Source organism: Diceros bicornis, chromosome 8, assembly GCF_020826845.1.
Source record: "Diceros bicornis minor isolate mBicDic1 chromosome 8, mDicBic1.mat.cur, whole genome shotgun sequence".
NCBI lineage: Eukaryota > Metazoa > Chordata > Mammalia > Perissodactyla > Rhinocerotidae > Diceros > Diceros bicornis.
This window is the reverse complement of record NC_080747.1, coordinates 48117938-48137872: the sequence shown is the minus strand read 5'-3', so window position 1 is coordinate 48137872 and position 19935 is coordinate 48117938. Positions and strand designations below refer to the sequence as shown.

The 19935-nt window shown below is 34.3% G+C and overlaps 1 protein-coding gene across 13 annotated transcripts in view; it reads right to left on the bottom strand.

Moving 5' to 3' along the window:
* Positions 1–19935, bottom strand: part of ADGRL3 (adhesion G protein-coupled receptor L3) — a 784802-nt gene that overhangs the window by 601863 nt on the left and 163004 nt on the right. For all 13 annotated transcript variants that reach the window (XM_058547158.1, XM_058547157.1, XM_058547171.1 and 10 more), the window contains one exon: positions 12546–12614. The gene's annotated coding sequence lies outside the window, so the exon portion shown is untranslated. The remainder of the gene's footprint in view (positions 1–12545; positions 12615–19935) is intronic.

Below are 19935 nucleotides of genomic sequence, written 5' to 3'. Positions count from 1 at the left end.
TCCAGATTAACGTAACAAATGTGTTTTAATGTAACTTAATATATGTACATCCCTATAAAAGATTAAAAATACCCAATTATGATTTATCTAGGGTATTATCAAAGATAGTTAAAAATGTTCTTTTTTACTTTAAAGATTTTATCATCATTAAGGGCGGAAATGGGCCAATATTATAATTGAATTTGTATTGTAAATATATGAAACAGGAATATACATAATGGGAAAAAATCTAAGCTTATTTCATTAATTTTAACTTTGTTAAAAGTTTACTTTCTGCTATAGCTAAAGTTAAAAGAACTCTGTCACTGGATATCATATGTACAAGAAATGTGTCAAGCATTTGGGTGAAGGTATACTGTAGGTAGCACTTCACAAATAAATCCTTTCCTTCTTTAGCTAAAACAGGCTATAGTAAATGCAGTTTGAAAATGATCTCAATTCAGATACGGTCTTAAATTCATGGTGAATATAGCTTGGTAGAGACTCCATTAGTTCATTATTCCTTGTTTGTCTATTAACATTAGCACAGCATGCTCTCTCAGAAGACGGGATAAAAAACCTATTAGCGTTAGTCTTTCTAAACTAATGGTTGAGCTCTTCCCCTGCATATCAACATTGTCCAAATTGTTTTATTAAACTTATTCCTTGGCATTCTATTAAAGTCAATGCCAGAGAAAACATTTTCAGCTATCTTAACATTTTCTCATCTATTTCAAATAGGTTACAATTGGCTATTTTTTAAAAGAAAGCTTTAATTCATTGTGATATTTTGCTGAATGGATTTAATAACGCATTATAACGCTCATATTTTTATTATATTTATTGTATAGGATTAACCTAATAGTGAGTATGTTTTAACTGAAGCTAGGAAATAGTCCAATCAAGATAGAAAGCACCTGAAATAACAAAGTACAGTAAAGCAAAGTTATTAGAAATGATCTCTATAGCCTTTACCCAGGGATAACTTTTCAGAAGCTATGTTTTCAGCAAGGTTTTATAATACACTTCTTCTGTTCTTTTCTTATTAGTAATTCTTTTCAAAAGTATATCAGAGGGGGGGCCGGCCCGGTGGCGCAAGCGGTTAAGTGCGCGCGCTCCGCTGCGGCGGCCCGGGGTTCGCTGGTTCGGATCCCGGGCGCGCACCGACGCACTGCTTGGTAAGCCATGCTGTGGCGGCGTCCCATATAAAGTGGAGGAAGATAGGCACCGATGTTAGCCCAGGGCCGTCTTCCTCAGCAAAAAAAAGAGGAGGATTGGCGGATGTTAGCTCAGGGCTGATCTCCTCACAAAAAAAAAAAAAAAAAAAAAAAAAAGTATATCAGAGGGAATTACTACTACAATATTTACTGATAAAGGTATAATGATAAAAAGCATTCATTTTCTTTGAATATTTATACATGCCCAGAATAAACATCGAAATTTCATTTTCAATGACTTATCACTAGATTATCCATAAACTGATAATCCAAAAATATTGCCAATTCAGTGTATTTCATCAAGGATGAAATTAAATTGAAATGAAAAAGAAATCTATTAAAAACTTCATTTGTGGAATAATTAATAACACTGAAGATTTCTTCCCTCATGGCTGAGAACACCGAGAGACAATATAACAAAAAGTGTTTGTCTACAAAATTCAGTTTCTTCATTCAAATTTACAATGGAGAGTTTACATGATTATACATGCATTACCACCAAGTTTTATAAAAACCTAGCCATTCACAATTTTTGGCAACAAAGCCAGCAAACAACTGCTTGCTTCCATTACACTTGTAAGAGGCAATTTGAGAAGATACTCCCCAAGAATTAAATTTTGTGGATAAACATTTTAGCTAATTGCATTATTGTTCTCAGAACACTGAAGGCAGCACTAAGCCAAACCAAGAAATCCAATTTCTTTATTTCTCTTTTTTTCTTAAGCAATAAAATTCTCTTCCACTAACACATTTTAGGACTCAAGGAAAAAAATGCATATATTGTATATTAAATGGGTTGGAAAGATATAAAAGAAACTTTTATTTAAGTATAAAATTTACAATGTCTTAAAGAAGAAAAAATGTGGTCCTCTTGGGCTAAATAAGGTCTAAAGGTATATATTTCAAAGGTTTATTTAAAAGTGCACTGAAGGGAGTTCACCATTTGAACTTCATCAGCGCTGAGAGCCCTGGTGTTTGTGAACAGTTCACAGAATGCTGTAGCTATTAGTTCTAACCCTCTATTTCATGTTTTTTATCTGATTGTTGTATCCCATTTTTAATGCATCTGTCACACTTCCAAGAGATGTTGCTCTTTAAAATAACAGTATCCCAATACTACCTATAATTAGGTTTCTAGTAAGTATATAATAATATATAAAGTCTCTGAATACGTCCTCAAATGTCCTCCTAGGTATCTTTACCCAATACTCTATCACTCAGGAAAAGCATATTTCCCCAGAACAGATTATTCATTATTATCTAATGAATACTCTGGCCTTCCCATGACCATTCTCTTAGAATGTCCATTCTCTGTTCTTCAGTAGTAAAATCCTTCTCATATGCTACCACTTCTGTGAAGCACTCCCAAGGCCTTTTGTTCTGAATTAATTACTCCCTTTTTCTCATGTTTCTATTATAGTATTCAGCCTATTACAATATAGTTAGTTGTACACGTTTCCATATCCCCAACTAGATTTGATTTTCTCTAGGTCAGAACAGCATTATCACTCCAGAACACAGCAGAGGTCTTACACACACCAGACTTACACTAATAAAACGTGTACTAAATAAATGACTTTTTTAAGTAAATAAAAATTAATTTGTTTTAATCATTCCTCTTCAAGATTTACAATGACATTCCTCAGCCTTTGAAATACATTACTTAAAGAAGCAGCAGTCATTCTACCTTAAGCAAATGTAACCAAAGGTGAAGTTTTTAATCAGTCTCTTCTTATTGTGAGTATATAAGCTTGAAATTGTTTAGTAAAATGCATATTTACTCTGAAAAAAGGAGAATTTATTGTGAAGCCTATGTTTCATAATTAAGGGGAGGCACTAATTAAATAAATTTTTATCAACATTAGAAATTCTGGAAAAAATTTTAAAACACTATTCTAAATAAAATCCTACAATACTAAAAAATGGTGATATGACATTTACATTTACCCACATATTTATCTAATTGAAAACAACATCTAGAATTTTTCAAATTATCAAACTTGTGAAAAATAGTAAAGAAATTAATGATTCCATAATATTCAACTTTCTAGAATACTTAGCGGATTTTTTCCAAGCACCAAAACCGTTTTTCAAAATTTTAAGTATTGTTTAAAAGTCTTTTAAAATGGATTGTACATATTCTTGCCTTCTAACAAAGTGTATTAAACATGCACACAAACTTTTTCTTCTCAATGACCCAAGATCATCACAGAATTGCAGCATCCTATTTTTTTAGAGCAAGAAGGTCCTTTATGGATAATCTAGTGCTGCCCTCACTAATTGGACAAATGAGAATACTACAATCCAGAGAGATTATATGATGTGCCCTGGGTCTCACAGCAAGTAAACGGCAAGACCAGGCCTCAAGTAAAGGTAAATTGATCCAGCATTCTTCCTAATAGGAACCACATTTGTAAAATGTGTATAACTCAGAGGCCCTTAGATACTTAGGGAAACTTTGCTCTGACCTACAATGGATCCAGTCTGCTAAATTTTTTATGATGATTTTAGTATCCTTAATATACAATGTCAGATTCATATTTAGTTTTCAGTATTTCTATTCTTCTATAATTTGGTTAATTTAATTTGCTGGGTCTTGAATGCTAGGTGACCACATTTGTTAGAATATATTGCAAAATATATTCTCAATGAGGGTCTTTTCTACGTAAAAAGCACATGACCTTAAGTTAGAATAAAATAGCTAAATATTGCATCCAGTGCAGTTAAGCCAAAGTCTCTATGGTTAGTTGTTTGGGGATCATTTACTAAAGGAAATAAGACCACTCTTTTTAAAGTGAAAAATATCACAGAAGGAAAAATCAGAAAAGCAGCATTTTCCACTTGGATGATGTAATTTTTCCTACCTAAATTCAGAGACCAATAAAAGCAAGTCTTGCCATAGTCAGGCTAGTGTTAAAAAATTAATAACTTAACTCCACACTTGAAGAAGATTAAAGTTTCTGCCTAACACCAATTTATATAACGTCATTTAAAATAGAAATAAAACAGAAACAAAATCCAGTAAGAGAAATGAAACACAGAAATAATTAAAAAAATCAATAGATATACTTACCATATGACCCAGCAATCCAACTGTTAGGAATCTACCCTAGAGAAATGAAAATTTAAGTACACACACACACACACACACACCCCTTGCATGTAAATGTCTAAAGCAACTTTATTTTCACATTAGAAACAACCCAAATGTAGATGGATAAGTGAACTGTGTGATCCATCCATACAATGGAATATTGCCCAGCAATAAAGAGAGAATAAATTATTTGACATAGTCAAAAATAAGGATGCATCTCAAAGGCAGTATGATGAGTGAAAGAAGTTAGTCTCAAGAGGTCAGTCTCAAAGGCTACTCACTGTATGATTCATTTGTATGACATCCTGAAAAAGCTAAAAGTACAAGAATGAAGAACAGATCAGTGGTTGCTAGGGGTTAGAGACAGAGGCAGAGTGACCACAACAGGCAGCACAAGGGAATTTTCAGGTAATAAAACTATTTTGTACCCTACTTGTGGTGATGAAAACACAATTTTATACAACTCTTAATTCTCATGGAGTTGCACACAGAAAACAAAAGAAAACAAAAAACTATAAGCATAAATAGACAGCCAGAGATATACAGACAAATAAATAACAGTCATCGTTGCATGGGTATATACATTTGTTAAAATTCCTTAAACATTTGCAACGGGCAATTTTAAATGTATATACTCAAAAATTTATGAACAAATCCCTCTCCTGCAAAAAACAAACAGGAAAAATCTATAGCCAATAATGGACTGCTTTTAGTCTTTAGCTGTGGCATACAACCCCAATCTATAAATATTTATAGCATAGAGCAGATCTCTCTCTATTCAATATAGCATCCCTGATTCAGACAGAAATGAGCAGTCTTTTTTGAACCACATAATATTTTTTCAATGTCGTGGATTAGAGGCAGCAGTGGACAGTTTAAGATAAAGAAGATCTGGTCAAATAGAAAGATCAAGACACAAGATTCTGTCCGGGCCACTGCTAGTTCAGGGTTTACCCATAAAAATAAATAATAGGGAGTGAACATCACAGTCATCTTAGAGGTTTGACTGGACTAGTGTGCCTCCCACATATCGCCCAAATTCAAGTTTAATATTATCAGTAAAAAGCTGTATATCCTTTCAGAGTGTTTATTCTCAATTAATCTTTTTGTTTCATCTTTAAAGTACTGAGTTAAAGAACATGTTCAGGTATTTTCAAGATGAAAAAATCTAAAGGAGGCCTGGCTGCATTCCAAAATTACGGTGGTCATGAGCTTCTTTGCCAAAGCAGGAAAAGACAGGGATGTTTAAAATAGGCAGAGATGTATGACAAAAAAAAAGACAGGAGATGAGCAACAAACTTTGTTTGCTCTGACAGTCTGTCTTTACACTATTTATGTATAATTATTTTGAATACTCAAAGTTCTTAAGTTTGTTTTTATTATTTTTTGCTTTTGTTTTAAGTACTCAGCACTGTTCTGAAATATGAATGGTTTAGGTTTAAGTTGATGGGTGAGGTAAGTGATGAGTGACATGCTACTTACACAGAAATTGTAATTTGTAACAATAATCAAAGAAAAGATGGACATTTTACATTGAAAATTATTTTTCTGCCTTATAGGTTTTAATATGATATTCCCTAAATGGCAAGCTTTTATCAGACATTTAAAATACAACATTTAAAAATGATTAAAGGAAGAAGGGGAGGATACAGGTAAAATGACAGCTTATGGAAGTGAAACCTGAAAGTAAATTTTAACAACATGCATCAAAAGCTTTAAAAGAGTCATACACGTGGACCCAATAATTTGACTAGAAAAAATCTACTCAAGGAAATAATGACTTAGGTACCAAAAGATTTATATAAATATATGTTTATCTCAGGAGTATTTATGATGAGTAAAATGTAGTATGATACTAGGGAAAAGGTACTTGCCCATATATGAGACCATACATATGTTTATGTATATATATATATTTTTGTGTGTGTGAGGAGATCAGCCCTGTGCTAACATCCGCCAATCCTCCTCTTTTTTTGCTGAGGAAGACGGCCCTGGGCTAACATCTGTGCCCATCTTCCTCCACTTTATATGGGACGCCGCCACAGCATGGCTTGCCAAGCAGTGCGTCGGTGCGCGCCCGGGATCCGAACCAGCGAACCCCGGGCCGCCGCAGCGGAGCGCGCGCACTTAACCGCTTGCGCCACCGGGCCGGCCCTTGTATATTTTTTTATTTAAAAGATAACTAAGAATTTACACTAAAACATTAACCCTGGTTTCCTCCCGGTGTGGGATTATGGATAATATTAATATTCTCTGCAATATTTTCTAAATTTTCTACAATGAGTATGCATTAATTTTATAATATAAAATCTAATAAATATTTTAAATGATCAAATTTTAAAATTTAGCCACTTTCAAACATAAAAAGTTTTAACAGAAATGTTTAGTAAGAAAAGCTATATAATCAAAAATAGTGATCCAAGGGTATTCAGTAATTGGTTATTACTTCTCTAACCTTTGTAAAACTCTACTAAAAATAGGTTTTATTTTTGTTTGGGTAAAAAAGTATTGCTGTTTTGTACATACTCCATTTGCTGTTCACTGCTTTATGGCCGTGGTGTAAGTAGTGGCTGACAACTTTTGCTTTGCTCAACTGACTGGCAGCTATCATTCGAATGCCACACTTATCTTTATGCAAATTTACAAAGGTCACCATTTATGCATGGAAATTCTGAAGGGCACTAACTATACAGCTGACAGATTCTGACAGCCACTCTATCTCCAAGAAGGGAATAAGCAGCGATGACTGGATGACTGTCTGAATAATTAATGTGCCTTTACTCTGCCCATGGCCAGTTTTTACATCCTGCACTTTCTGACCATGGTTTTGAAATTAATTAGAGAATGTAATTTCATAACAAACCAAAACATTTTTTTTTTAATTTCTATAAACAAATGGGTAAGAAGTCAGGGAATTAACAACTTTCAGTTTAGGTGTTATGTTTGTAGAGATCACTCCTACCTAGATATAAAAATTAACATCTAGGTCTGGATGTTATTTCTGTAAAAAACCCGCATTACTATTTCGGTAAAAGCATTAATTACTATTTCTGTAAAAAAAAACAAACAAAGAACTCTGCTCCCTAAAGCTCCGTAAATGGCACCGCCAGCCAGTAGATTGCTAGTTTCAAACCTGAGACTCACCTCACTCAGACTTCAACTCTCTCTATCCAAATGCAGTCGGTCACTAAGACCCGTATATTTTCCTTCCGAACAGTCCCAAATGTGTTACTGCACTCAATCCCCACTGTTGTTGCCTTAAACCAGATCTTCATTATAACTCACCTAAGATACTGCAAATATTTCCCAGATAAGCCTCCTGCCTCTAGTCACACACTCACCCACACTGCCTCCAGAGTTACGATTCTATTATCCAAATTGATGAGCAAGGCCAGTGGTACAAAATAAAAGACACATAAAAATAGAAATTAAAAGGATGCTATAAAGAGGAAATATTTAGAATATATTAACTAATGGGAAGAGACAAGAAACAAAATTGTGTAACATGTGGTCATATGTGATCTGGAGAAAAATAAAGCAGAAGAGGAGGGCAGAGGGTACCCAACGGCAGTTTCAACTTTAAATAGGATGCTCAGGGAAGGCTGCCACGAGAAGAGGATAATTAAAGCCTAGGAAATAAGCCACGGGAGGAACTAGGGAGAGTGTGATTGGTAGAGGGCCCAGTAGGCTAAGGCTCCTAGGTAGAGTAGCTTGGTGAGTTCAGCGAACGGCAATGAAGCCACGGCAGCTGGAGTGCCGAGGAGGCTGAAGGTGGAACAGGGCTATGAGCGCTGTACGCTGAAAACAGTGGAGCCAGAAAAACAGGAGGCTAGTGTAATTCTCCAGGCAAGAGGGGATTGTGATTTGAACCAAGGTAGTAGCTGAGTTGGTGCTCAGCTCAGGAGTCACACAGAATGTGCTGATGGATGTGCGATATGAGAGAGAAAATTCAGCAATCATTCCAAAGATCTGTGCCTAAGGAATTGGAAGAATAGGGCCATTAACCAAAACTTTCGTGAGAGTAATGTTTCTAAATAGGCTTTATTATTTTGAAAACTTTGATTTGACGCCTTGCGGTTAAATCCATTCAAAGAGGTCATTTACTGTGGAAAATCTATCTTCTCCTTTGAGGTTCAAAAATTATAGTTTATTTAAGCACTTGTAAGTGCTTAAATATGCTCAGCTCTATTCTAAATGATATGTGGTAGATAATTGTGTTAACCCCATATTACAGATGAGGAAATTGAATATGCAGAGGATAAGTAACACCCCCAAGGTCATATGTAGAGTCTGTATTCAAAACTTGCCCTCTTTACTCTGCTTCCTCTCAGGTGTTTTTTGTTTTTGTTTTTGTATTTTATTACTAAAACAGAATGTAGAGGTTTCCAGGGCTGATAATGGTGGGAGGGGTTGACTACAAAGGGGCATGAGAGAACTTCTGGGGGTGATAGATACGTTCTATATCTTGATTTTGGTCATACTTACACAACTTTTTGTTTGTCAAAACAAAATTGTGTGTTAAAAACAGTTTACTATACATACATTATACATCAATAAACCTGATTAAAAAGGCTAATCTAGCAAATATCATAAATTGACATGTTAAAAATACATATATTTTGTCCAAATGTAAAGTGAACCTCTCATACTACATAATTTGTTCTAATACTTTTTTTCTGATTAAAGCAAAATTTTTAATGTCATCTTCCAACAGTATCTGCTGATAAAGTAATACATTTTTATTTGTTGCCATATAATTTTTCTTGTGTGATTTCAGACATTTTTACCACAGCAGGAAGAACTAGGGTGTCTCTAACAATTTTATTCCTTCCCTGCAGGAGATCTCAAACAAGACTTCTAAACATTTATCATAAAGTTTAGTGAAAATTTGTAAATGACTAGATGGAGCATGACTTTAAATATGGCTGAAAAACCCAGAGGTTTGCATTTGTGTTCTAGATGTTAAGTTATTAAAAGTCTTGCTATTCATGTTGCTGTGTACTATCATTAACCTACACCTCAAGACAAAATATGTTCTTAGAACATGTTTAATCACTTATGATATGAGATAAATCTCTATTTAATAGTCTTGACTATTTTAAGTTTTCAGCCATTTTTAATAAATCTGAGTAGATTATCAATGTTTATATCATATAATGAATCTGAAAACTATCCTATAATAGGAGTAGGGAAAATGTCAGCTCTGCAATTTTTTTTTATTGTTGACTTGAGCATGTATTAATCAAATAATTTTTATTTTGTAATGTTTAGTTAACACTTGATAAAATCAATTGTCTAAATATGAGGACTAGTCTAGTTAAAAATTGACAATCAATGCACTTATCCAAACACATGTAACATCAGTACACTAAAATACTCTTAAAAACAAACACTGCCACCAAAATTCAATGAGATGCCACCTGACATCCATCAGGATAGCTATAATCAAAATGACAATAATAACTTTTGGCAAGGATATAGTGAAATTGGAACACTCATATGTTTCTGGTGGAAATGTAAAATGGACCAGCCACTTTCGGTAGTAGTTTGGAAGTTCCTTAAAAGGTAAAACATACAGGGCTGGCTTGGTGGGATAGTGGTTAAGTTCGCCCACTCAGCTTTGACAGCCTAGGGCTCGCAGGTTTGGATCCCGGAAGCGGACCGGCACACCACACATCAAGCCATACTGTGGCAGCATTCGATACACAAAATGGAGGAAGACTGGCACAGATGTTAGCTCAGGGACAATCTTCCTCAAGCAAAAAGAGGAAGACTGGCAATGGATGCTAGCTCAGGGTCAACCTTCCTCATCAAAAAAAAAAAGAAAGGTGAAACATACAGTTACCATATATGACCCAGCAATTCCACCTCAGGTATATATCCAAGAGAAAGGAATACATATGCCTATACAAAAACTTGTACAGGAATATTCATAGCAGCAGTATTAATAACACCCAAAAAGTATAAAAAGCCCAATGCCCATCAACAAACAAATGGATAAATGAAATGTAATATATCCATACAATGGAATATTATTCACACATAAAAAGAAATTAAGTACTGATTCACACAACAAAGGTGAAACTTAAAAATATTATGTTCAGTAAAAAGGGCAGATACAAAAGGCCACACATCGTATGATTCCATTTATATGGTAAACCCACAGAGGCAGAAAGTATATTAGTGATTGCCAGGGGATGGGGTAATGGGGAGTAACTGCGCATGGGTACAAGGTTTCTTTTAGGAATTATAAAAAGGTTCTATATTAGTGGTGATAGTTACAGAAGATTGTGAATGTACTAAAAACCACTAAATTGCACACTTTAAAAGAGTGAATTTATGGTATATGAATTATATGTCAATTAAAAAACAAGGAAGCAAACACTGTCAATCACTTAACATTGTAAAAATCCCTATAATTCCTCCAGAAATTTCATATTTGGGGGCCTGCAGCAGTCATTATATTAAGTATTATGAGGTCTTAATTCTTTCTCGTATTTCTTCATGAAAATAAATATCAGGAGAGGTTCTGAAATTTTCTTCTCACAACCTTATGGATACCCTAAGCACTCTAGAGACACCTAGGCTGGCAAATTAAGCTTTAGGATGGCAAACATGATATTGCACAGGCTGTTCCAAACCCTACTTTTCTAGACTCATCTCCTACCACGTGTGTAATCCTTCAGCCAATGGAAATATCAATGCAAATATCAATCCTTCAATGGCCATCATTTGCTCCTTTATGCACCTTTCACAAGCTAGTCTGTTGGCCTGGATGACCTCACCTTCCCTGCCTCAACAACCCCTCAGTGAATTTCACAACTTGCATGAAGGTTTCAAGAGCCTCCAGCCAAATGACCTACTCCCACCTTTGTTTCCTTAGCTCCCACCTAGTTTGTCATTGACGCTTCAAAACGTATACAATATTTCCTACAGAGTGTCATATCTTTCCCACTAGTGTCTAGTTTCTCCAGAGCAAGCACATCTAAGTCACGCTTGGCTTAATTTAAAAAAAGATGATTGAATCAACCTGGTTTTGTTAATTTAACTTTTTTCACTAAGTACCAAAAAACTCATTTCATATTCAAGTCAGTAAAAGGATGTCTGCAAAATTTATATGTTAATGTATAGATAAGCTAGTGAGTACAAATAGAGGAAATACAATCATATCTACTCTGGAAAATAGGAATAATAATAATTGATTGCATATATGAATGAATGTGCAGAAGAAAGCAGTGACAAAGAAATTAAGGCAAAAATATCTAAAAAAAGGAATATCAATTGGAAAATTTAGTGCCTACAAAGGTGAGTGCAATGTTTTTATAGTCTTAAGTCACTCAGTATTCTTAGAGTAAAAAGAAAAATACAGAATCTTCAAATAGATTTATAATGATTTATACTACATACCACTTACATCAAGTCAAAATTAAATGAACATGAATTATTTTAATATGAAGAAAAATAAGAAAGTTAATATTTCTACTTTTAACTGGTATATTTATGGTAATTTACACTCGAACATTACGAAGTCACTTTACAGACATTAACTTCGGTAACTTCAAAAAGAAAGGAAATTCCAATTTTACTATTGATTGATTGATTAATAAAAAGGTCTGTTTTGCCTTCAAGTGATTTGCTGAAGAAGATGCAAATATATGCACTGGCCTAAGGTTATACTCCTTGAAGTCTTTTATGTTGCACTCCGTAAATATATTTGTGATAAATAAAAACATTACTTTTGAAAATAATTTGCTGTATGTTGGTGCTGTAAAATGAATACATTTTATTTCCTAATATTCATATTCACCATCTTGGATATGTAACTGAGAGCAAATGGAATGAATTAAACAAAAGTGACTTGAATAAACTGTGTTGGTATACATGTACCAATTTAAAAAATTCTGAATCGTTATTCCATATTACCTAAAATAGTAATATAGCTACATGCCTTTTGAAAGGGTCAGCGAGCTATTAAAATTATTTATTTTTAGTAGCCCATTTATTTTTCATATAGCTGGAGTAAACTTCCTCATAATAGCAAATACTTTGAAGTATATTACTTACCTATTCGTTCATAAGAAATGTCAAATTATTTTTCAAAAACATACAAAATTCCATTTTAGTAACTCATTAAACAATACACTGAATTTTCAGTATGATGCTCATAAAAGCACATACTAACTTGAATATAAACATATTAAATACACTTTGAAATTACTAACAATTTTGATTGGCAACAATAATCTAATAATTACCTTAACTTGTTCTTCAGTTGCTAAAAATCCATGTTTTTTTCCTCCGATTTACTGAACATTTAAACATTTCTGTAAAAAAAAAAAATTAGATGATGAGAAAAACATATAGTTTTTTTATGGTTATAGTTGTAGAACTATTTGAGTAGACATATATTTGTTATTGCTTGTCAAGTATCTTTTTTTCCACCATGCTTGGGATATAGCAGCAGAACTACGGTATTAAAAAAAGTTAAATTTACAGGTGACACATCTTCCTGCACCATCTAATTTACTACAATTTTCACTGGGAACAGTTAATGAATTTAGTAGGTATGGAATTTGAATATTTTCCTATTTAAAAGAATATGCAATTTTTTAAAATAAATTCTGAAATTTCCAAGAAATTTTCTGGTTTCTTGCAACAGGCACTTCTAGCTAAGATCCTGGGATGTGTTTACTCACTTATACCATTAGAACTGCTGCAGAAAAAAAAAATTGAGGAACACCTTAGTATATCTTGCTACTTAATCATACATACACGCACAAACACACAAGTACACATGCTCTGTGTATTTATGTGTAGTGTATATATATATATATATATATATATACAGAGACTGTGATTACAATAATTTAAACAAATTCAGATTTTAATAATATCAGAAGAGTTTACCTAAATAATAGATTTACAGGATTTTTGTGGTCTTCATTTTCTTTAAATTGCCATATTTTCTATTTCTTTTATTATTAAATAATATCAATAGGCCAGATATTTTACAAGAAAAGAAGTAATGTACTTCAAAGTATTTTCTTTGGGATTTCAAAGTCTTCTAATAGTTCTGCAGCTGGTCATATCAGTTTTTGAACTTTCTATCTAGTGAGTCCATTTAAGTGCTTTATACAAACATCAGCTGCATTAATTATTATGATATTCGGTATTTATTATGCTATTAGGAGTATTATGGTATTAGCAAAAAGCTAAGTAATCATATATGTGCCAAAACAAAAACAAAATCCACCATCTATCCTAGAATCTTGTCCCCGAATGAATAAGAACTCAGAGATGGGCAGAAAGTTATTAGCATAAAATTAAAATTGAGTTCTCCTTTACAGAATCACTATAGATTACCATCAGATATATATGAAAATAAATTGGTGGAAAAATAATCACTAATAAAGCATTATATTTATCTGAAGAACTTAAAATATTAGAGCAATGGGAACTCACTATATTTTTACTAGTGATTGTCCACCCATATTGGGCCAATTAATGAGATTTTGTACCACAAGAGCAATCCAAGTCCATATTTGAATGGCATGCCTGACTACTTGAACAGGCAACTGAAAGTAATTTTTTAATCAACTTCCTGAATTTCCATGCACAACCATTCTTTCAACAAATTAAGCATGTTCCTTCAATAATTTTTGGCTGTTTACAAGGTATTCTTCCCTGGGTTTTGAAGAACAAGCATTCTCCATCTTGCAAATATTCTACATATCTGAACAATCATGGGTAATGACAGCACAGGCTCTCCTACAAATATCCTCACTCTTTAGATCTTTTTTCTCCCATTTAGGAAATACATTCTGAAATCCAAACATGACATTCCACAAGTTCTCCCTGATATCACCAGAGCCACTCTGCCACAGACAGGACCAATCATATCTTCCCTGATGCTCCCATACCTCTTTGTATATTCTTCCATTTTGCTGAACCCTACACTTATAATATAGATTGCTTATAGTGTGAATTGTTTGACAAGAGCAACCGTGACTACTTCTTCAACTTGTATTATCCCTCCCTAAAGAACCACGCACCTAATGGGGACTCAAAAATGCTGACTGGGTGAACAAAGCATTTACATTTTTTTAAGTTAAAAAAATTAAGGGGCCGGCCCTGTGGCCTGGTGGTGAAGTTCAGTGTGCTCTGCTTCGGCAGCCCAGGTTTGGTTCCCAGGTGCGGACCTATACCACTTGTCGGTGGGCAGGCTGTGGCGGCAACCCACGTAGAAAATAGAGGAAGATTAGCACAGATGTTAGCTCAGGGCTAATCTTCCTCACCAAAAAAAAATTAATAATAATAAAATAAATAAAATTATTTATTGGAAATTGTATTGGCTTCATATAAATTGAGACCAAAAACAAAAATGCACCATTATATTTGTCAACAAAATGAATTTGTTTACATAACTATCTTTATAGGTCCTTTTCCTCTTTCTTTTTGTACAGAAGAACAGAGAATCTTCAATTTACAGTTTGGCTATTCAACATCTCAGTGCTTCACTTAATTACAGCCACTTAAGGCACTTAAGAGTTAGTACACGACTCAGAGGAAAGAATAAGCTTACACAGGGTCATAGCCTCCTTATGAGGAAGAAGGCCAGGTCTGAGGCAAAACACAGGGATGGAAAAAGGGAGTAGACAGGTGAAGGGAACAGAAAACCAGAGAAGGGCAGGAAAAGGTATCATATCAAGCGATATTGTTCCATCAGTATAAAGTAATAAGGCTGAATTTTTTTTCTACTTAGTAAACTTGATCTAAAAGGGATTTTAAAAAGGAGCTACTAGAATTATTTGTGAGTAATGTGACTACTTCAAAGGAAAGCTCTCATTGGAGGATATAAAAATTTGGTTGTTTTGGATGAAAATGAATCCATACAAATTTATTTTCATTACTGTTCAAAAGGGACACACAAAGCAATTCACCAGCAATTACTGTAATTCGCTCCAGGTCTTCCAAATTAGATGGAAACACTTTGAGTAGAAATACCAAATTGCTTTAATTGAAAATTAAAAGTTAGGGGCCAGCCCAGCGGCGTGGTGGTTAAGTTGGCAAGCTCCACTTTGGCAGCCCAGGGTTCACAGGTTCGAATCCCAGGCTCAGACCTACACGTTGCTCATCAGGCCATGCTGTGGCAGGTGTCCCACATATAAAGTAGAGGAAGGTAGGCACAGATGTTAGCTCAGGGCCAATCTTCCTCAGCAAAAAGAGGAAAACTGGCAACAGACGTTAGCTCAGGGCCAATCTTCCTCACTAGAAAAAAAAAAGAAATAAACTTTAAAAAAAAAATTAAAAGTTAAATTAATCTCTGCTTTAGATAAAACCTTGTAAACAAACACATACATAAGACATCAAAAATGGAAAATAAAATATCAAGTTTCAATTCATCAATTAAAAAAAAAAAGAGGGGGCCGGCCCCGTGGCTTAGCGGTTAAGTGTGCGCGCTCCACTACTGGTGGCCTGGGTTCGGATCCGGGCACGCACCGACGCACCACTTCTCCAGCCATGCTGAGGCCATGTCCCACATGCAGCAACTAGGGGGATGTGCAACTATGACATACAACTATCTACTGGGGCTTTGGGGGGAAAAAAAAAGGAGGAGGATTGGCAATGGATGTTAGCTCAGAGCCGGTCTTCCTCAGCAAAAAGAGGAGGATTAGCATGGATGTTAGCTCAGGGCTGATCTTCCTCACACACACAAAAAAAAACAAACAAACAAAAAACAGGAACACATGATAAAGATAAATGTTCAAGTTAAATTATCTAATTTTGAAATAGAAAGTTGAAAAAGTAGAGCAACTTCATTCCTTTATCGAATATTTACTTAGTGCCCAGGCACTGTTCTAGGTATTGTAGATGCAGGAGTGAGCTGGACAGACAAAAATAGCACTCACAAAGTTTACATTTACATTCTAGCTGCAGAATAAGAACAAAATGAGAGCCAGAGAGACTTTATATTCTTCAGATACTTTTTTAAGTTTTTAAACACGTTCTATTTTTGAACATCTTGTTTATATTCTCATTTAACCTTAAAAATTTTTTTAAGGTTTTAAACACTTTATTTCTATTCTCATTTAACCTTTCTAAAAATCCTCTGAGCTTAGTGTGAACATTACCTACTTTATTTTACAAATAAATATTCTGAGAGTCATTGACTGGCAAAGCCAGAATTTGAATGCAAGTAGTGCAGATTCAGAGTCTAAACCCTCAAGTTTCTCAAATAGCACTGCCCTGATTATTACTGTCCATATTTGATAAGAGGATGTTTATAATGAAAAACAGAAAATAAGCTCCCTTAAATGAATTTCAGGAAATAATCATCTCAGAATTTCATAACACCGATTAATATTAGAAAGTACCTTCACACTCTGATATTTAAACGAGATTCCAGGCAATCCCAGTAAAATTAGTCTGGAATTAAGATGAAAAGATATTTTACTGTCTTCGTCTGTGTGGCACTAATTCCAAAATTATTTGACCTCTCCCACTGAACTGTCCAGTAAAGGTTCATGAGGCAATGAAGAAGTCACATGAACAAACATATTTTAAACAGATCATTCTGGTGTCAGTTAAAAGATGGCTTTGCAGTCTAAGATGATGATATTTTTTAAAAGGTCAGTGAGAATTGAGATAAAAAAATACAATGAATTAGAGAAATCTAATCTGAGGCAGTTTTTTTGGTTTTTGGTTTTATTGTCTATGAGAGTTAGTCCTTAAAGCAGTTTTAGAACTAAACAAATAGTTAAACATGGGGTCCCACAATTTTATTATCTGTAAAAAGAAGTATATAGCCATCATATCTATCATTTCAAATTATCTAGCAGTTAAACAAGAAAATATGAGACAAAGCTCTATAAATAGACACATTAACTGCATTTATGACATTCCACCTCCACATCTTCAACTAGGCCTTCACATGTTATCTTATTCCTCATGATGTTCAAATCATTTTTCCAACTACCCCCTTTCAGTCTCTCAAGCTACTAGTCTATGAGATATCTTCAGATATCTTCTACTTTCATTTCTTATTGATAACCATCATCATGTCATCCTATTAGTCTCTCTATAGAGTATTCAGATTTGGTTTTCACATCTGTTTCCAAGACCATAATCCTCACAGCCATGTAAAGTAGGCAGAGAAGGAATTTTTCCTATTTTACAGATTAGAAAGCTGTAACTCATAAAGATTATTGAAGGTATCACGTGATAGTGCCAAGATGAGATTCCAAGACATGTTACTCTTAGTTTGGCTGCCTGCCCCTACACCACATCACCACTGGCCCCTACACCTGACATATTGCATAGCACCATTTTATCCCCTCTCAAAGCTACCTTGCAAACAGTTGCCAGAATAATCTGACACCTCATTTTCCTCATGATAATTTTCTGCTTAGTAATCCACAAAAGCACTCTATTGCTTTCCACAGAATCTGGCTTTCCAGACCCTCTACAGGATGAAAACATTCTTTTCTATTACAAACATCTTTTTGACGCTACTCTATTCCACCAAAAAGAATTTCCACATCAGCCACCTTGGGTTGCTGACTGGCTCCTCAGACAGATTATTCCAGATAGAGTGGCTTGTTAATGCAATCCCTTGTACCAAGAATGCTCTCCGCACTTCTCTACACTTATGCTTTAATACCATGCTAACACTATGCTAAGATCTCAAGCTCCCATGAAATCAGCCTCAACACTTTGAGCACAAACACATCTATCTCTAAACTCCTGGTGTATTTTAAATCAGGAGTACAAAGTTTAGTCCTAAATGCACCATATTTTCCATGGGTGATCGTTCACAGGACCCAGGAATATAAGCCATTATATAAAGGAGAGTACCTTGTGACAGAATTTTAAATGATAAAACTGGACAAAATTATCAAAAACAACTGCTTCAGGACTACAGAAATTAACCAGTCATCCAACAAATTAAGTGTTTATACCAGAAAAACTACTCTGCTCTTGGTACAATCAGTGGGGATTCTGTGCCATTTTTGCCTGGGTATTCTACCATCTCTCCTCCATCTCCGCCTAGACTTTTAGGTCATGAAACGAATCTTGATAAATTTAAAGGACTGAAATCATATAAAGTGAGTTGTCTAACCAAAACAGGGTTAATATCAAAATTAAAAAAAAAAAATTTGGAAATCCCTGAATATTCAGAAATTAAGAAAAAAAATTCTAAATATCCCATGCATCAAAGAAGAAATCTCAAGAGAAATTAGAAAATATTTTCAACTGAAGGAAAACTAAAGCACAGCATATCAAAATTTTTTGAATGCAGTTAAAGCAGTGCTTAAAAGCAAATTTATACATTTAAACACCTATATTAGAAAAGAAAGTTCTCAAATCAATAACCGAAGCTTCCACCTTAAGCAAGTAAGAAAAGAAGAGCAAACTAAATGCAAAGTAAGCAAAAAAAAAAGAGAGAATAATAAAGGAAAGAATGTGTAATGTTGACTAGAAGACCAATGTTAAAATGAAAACACTCCCAGTAGTTATTTATTTTACATTATGAAAAATCCCTTACCTTTTCTAGCCCTTAGTATCTTCATCTTTAACATGATAATTAGAATAAATTACTCAAAGGAGTAAAGGGCATTTTGTACAGTGACAGATGGTAATTAGTGTTTGGGTGGTAAACATGATGTAGTCTACACAAAAATCAAAATATGATGATGTACACCTGAAATTTATATAATGTTATAAACCAATGTTATCTCAATAAATAAATAAATAAAAAGAATAAATTACTCAACTTTCTTCCTCATTGAAAACATATAATTGATATTTTTTGGAACAGCCAACAGATCTATAAAGGATAGAAATAATAAACAGCACATGGACAACTCATAGTTTATTATTAGGGGAAAAGGACTGCAGATAATACAAAACAGAGAATAATCCTCAAAGCTTAATCAATATATTACCCAACATTTTCACTTATAAAAGGCTGAACTTCTTATATTTTGTTTAGATAAGTATCAAAATAAGTTATAATTAATGCAAGATAAGGGAATAAATTTATTATGGTGACAGTCAGTTTGCCTGCTTGTGTACAGAGGATAGGATAGGATAGGACAGGCAAAAGTAGGCTAGGACAGTATAGGCAAGGGAAGGACCCTTAATCAGTGTCTAATATATCCACCCAGCCCCTGTGCAATATTGAAGATTAGAGCAGTATCTATAGTCAAAGTTTTTGCCCTCATAGAGAAGAGTTTTTGTTTATTAAAATCAAAACCAAAGATAAGGCCTTTTATTTATTTCCTTTAGCTTGCAATTTAATCACACAGAGATAGTTTCTGCCCTCACAGAAATGGCAATGTCCTGATTAATCAGTTAATCAGAAGTCCAGGGCATACATAACACCAAAACTCTCATCCCAGCAGGTACTCGGCTAAGGCATTGGACTTGAATGGTAATGCTTCCAGAGATCTGTTTCTGCTGTACTCTTTCAGCATTTATAAAGATACCAAATGGCAAGGATATTCTTCTCACCCAAGTATCCAGACTACCCAAAGCTTTCATAGCCATAACCACCTCTTTCTTCGAATTTAGCCTAGGAGTGATTCACAGATGCTTTAGCTTGTTCCTACGTAAAGGAGTATTCAACTATTGCCGTATGGCATA